Consider the following 3435-nt stretch of genomic DNA (forward strand, 5'->3'; position numbering starts at 1 on the left):
ACACACACACACACACACACACACACACTCTTTAAATCTGCTCTATGCATTGTAATATGTGTTACTGTTCAAGTTTGTTTGTTTGTTTGTAAATGTTAAAAAAGGATGGAAAACATTTTCACATACATTTTGATACCTTACAATACATATTCTACACACACACACACACACACATACATACACACACACACACACACACACACACACAAACACACACACAGACACACACACACACACACAGACACACACACACACACACACACACACACACACACACACACACACACACACACACACACACACACATACACACACACAATGTTCTCTGTTTACATCCTGCTGCTTTAAATCTGTTCATTGAAAAATGTGTTACTGTTCAGCTTCAAGTTGAAGGACTGTTTCCCATACATTATTTTATACTTTTCTATGTATAGAGTGCCACAGTGACGTGTCCTTAAACCCGGAAGTAAGCTGTGCATGGGATCCATCGACAAAAAAGCAATGCAATTTCTCCATAGGATTTTGGAAAATAGCTCCAAATAAAAATAAGGTTTTGTTCAGTCGGATAATCTCCACATGTCTACCCTACTTTTATAATTTTCTAATCATAAATCTATCGATTTGGGGTATTGATAGGGTAGACATGTGGAGATTATCCGGCTGAACAAAACTTGATCTGTCTCTTAAATGTGTCAACCACAGACCTTATTTGGAGCTATTTTCCAAAATCCTATGGAGAAATTGCATTGCTTTTTGTCAAAGGAACCGGAAGGAGTTTACTTCCGGGATTTAGGACTTGTCATTGTGCCGCTCTATTGTGTGTTTATGGTCCATGTAGTAAATTAAGAATTAGAACCTTTCCTGTAAAAAAAAAAAAATCTGGATATTTGTCAAGGCCTAAGCGCTGTTTAATTTATTTTGTATTTAAAAGTTAGTTATTTGCTATAATTTAGTGGGAATGCTGCATTGAACATCGCAGAAACTCCGTTCAAACATCAAAACGTTCAGCTCGGTCGGGAATCGATGGCTATTACTTTTCTCATTCATAACTTTCATAAATCCAGAGATACATCCCATAATTCATCACATTTTTAACATTGAAGTCAATGGAGAAACTCTTCAGACTTCAATAAATCTTCATGCGATTCAACTGCTAACTGTTCATTCATACTTTCACTCAGAAACCTCATTCCAACTTTAAAATGTTACACATCTTGCTGAAATTATTCGTGTAACACAACTTTTAAATCTGATTCTTATTTTTAGAGATATTAAACATTGTTCAGACCTTGTTTTAGAGGTTTTCTTCAGATTTTAACATTAACTAGAGTGCGTGATGTCACAGAGGGTAGAAAATCTTGAAATTTGCCTCCATATTTTTTTTTAAAACTGCCATAATTCCCAAACCCTACATTCCTGAGACAAAATGTATTATGACAAACGTAGGAAAACATCTCGTAGCTTGAAAAATGACAAATAATTAAGCAAAAATAATTAAACAAAATGCCTCTTGAGGGCATGAAGTGACAAAAACGTTCAACATTCCTCCATTAAACCCCATTGTAATTTCAGGCAGATATTTCCTCACGGTAGCAACCGCACACCTTTAGTTAAACTGCCAAAAAGGCCACATTATTAACCCGAAACTACACAAAAATTAAACTTCAGATACTCAACTTCCTTGACATGCTTCATGTTTTGAAATTTCACAGATATCTGTTACTGTTCTTCCACAAAACGTTCATATGTAAGAGGTTCATCTCTCATTCAGAACAATGGAAACCTTTGATCTCTGGACGCCTCGTTAGCTCAAATATAAACACCTGTGTAATGGAACACGATGATGTCATCACTCCAACTGACATGCTCAGAGCCGCAGACTTCAGGTAAAGGTTAATGGTCCTGCCCTCAACAGCTCTACGTCAATTATGGGTGTCATCATATGCCGAAGTGGGAGAGAAGAGAGAGAGAAGAGAGAGAGTAATGTAATGAAACACGGGTTTCTCATAATTTCATTGAAAACAGCCCAGAACTTCACAGGTTTGGTAACAATGCAGCCATCAACGCATCTAAGCGTATTATAGGGTGTCTTCAAATGCCTTTGCCATGGCGACAGACAACTAGCCACGATGTCGCTGTAAGTCCAATCGACACGGTCCAATCGTCCCCCAATCTTTACTTGTATATCACTGGTCCATGCCTCAACAGCTCTACGCCAAATCTGAGATCTCACCATATGCCGTTTCCCTCGCCATAAAACGTGATGTCGCTATAACTCCTATGAAAATGTTTAAAAAGTGCTCAAACTTCACATTTGTGCTAACAGTCCAGCCATGAAGACATCTACGGGACAGTTTTGAGATTTCTTCAAATGCCGTTGCCATGGCAACACAATGCTCGCCATGAAACACGGTTTTCTCATAACTTCAGTGAAACTGCTCCGAACGCCCCAAAACTTCACAGGTTTGGTAACGATGCAGCCATCAACGCATCTAAGCATATTATGGGGTGTCATCAAATGCCGTTGCCATGGCGACAGATCATTCGCCATCAAGTTAGTTCAGAAGTTTGCAGTTCAAATATTCTGCTGCTTTTCCAAGCCTTTTTACTTTCTTTTCTTTTCTTATCACACATTAAAGCCCCCAGTGTTCATGTATCATTTCAATCTAAATTCTTCACTTTCTTCTTACACATTTCATTTTAATCTAAATTATTCACTTTCTTCTTACACATTACATATCAGCATAGCAGTTTAGCATCAGCTTTTCAGCATAAAGCATTCCCACTAGCAATTTCTTCAGGAATTGCATTCTCTAGTTTTAACTGATATTATACATATGTATTATACTCTTATAAGATGTATGTAGATAGTATAAGAAATATGCAGAATATGACTGTTTAATGGTGGAGGTATAGACACATATTGATAGATGTCTTGTAATGCACTGTTGAGGAACCTGCGACCCAGGTTTTTCATCTCCGACCTTATCAGGTATAGAACAATCAATAAATAAAGAACACAAAATTATTAAATATAAAACACAGAATTTGTGTGATAATACTAAATGATTTACAAATAAACACTACTGCATATTTACAACTGTTACACATGCTGATGTAACACAAATGTTTCCAACTTAGGATCAATAAAGTATATCTTATCTCTTTCGACTTCACCTCGAGCGATATAATTACTAACAAAGCACTTATATACTAATAAAGGACTGGCTTATCTAAAGCCAGTTGAGTAGCACTTGAAATGTTTTATCTCTATGAAACCTGATGTACTTATATGATTCTGTTTTCTTCAAGTTTGTATCTTGTTGGTCGAACGCACTTATTGTAAGTCGCTTTGGATAAAAGCGTCAGCTAAATGCGATGTAATGTAATGTAAGATGATCGATGGCTATACCCATTCAAATCCAGTTTTGGACA

The sequence above is a fragment of the Notothenia rossii genome (genome assembly GCF_949606895.1).
Source record: "Notothenia rossii genome assembly, chromosome: 9".
In the NCBI taxonomy this organism is placed as follows: domain Eukaryota; kingdom Metazoa; phylum Chordata; class Actinopteri; order Perciformes; family Nototheniidae; genus Notothenia; species Notothenia rossii.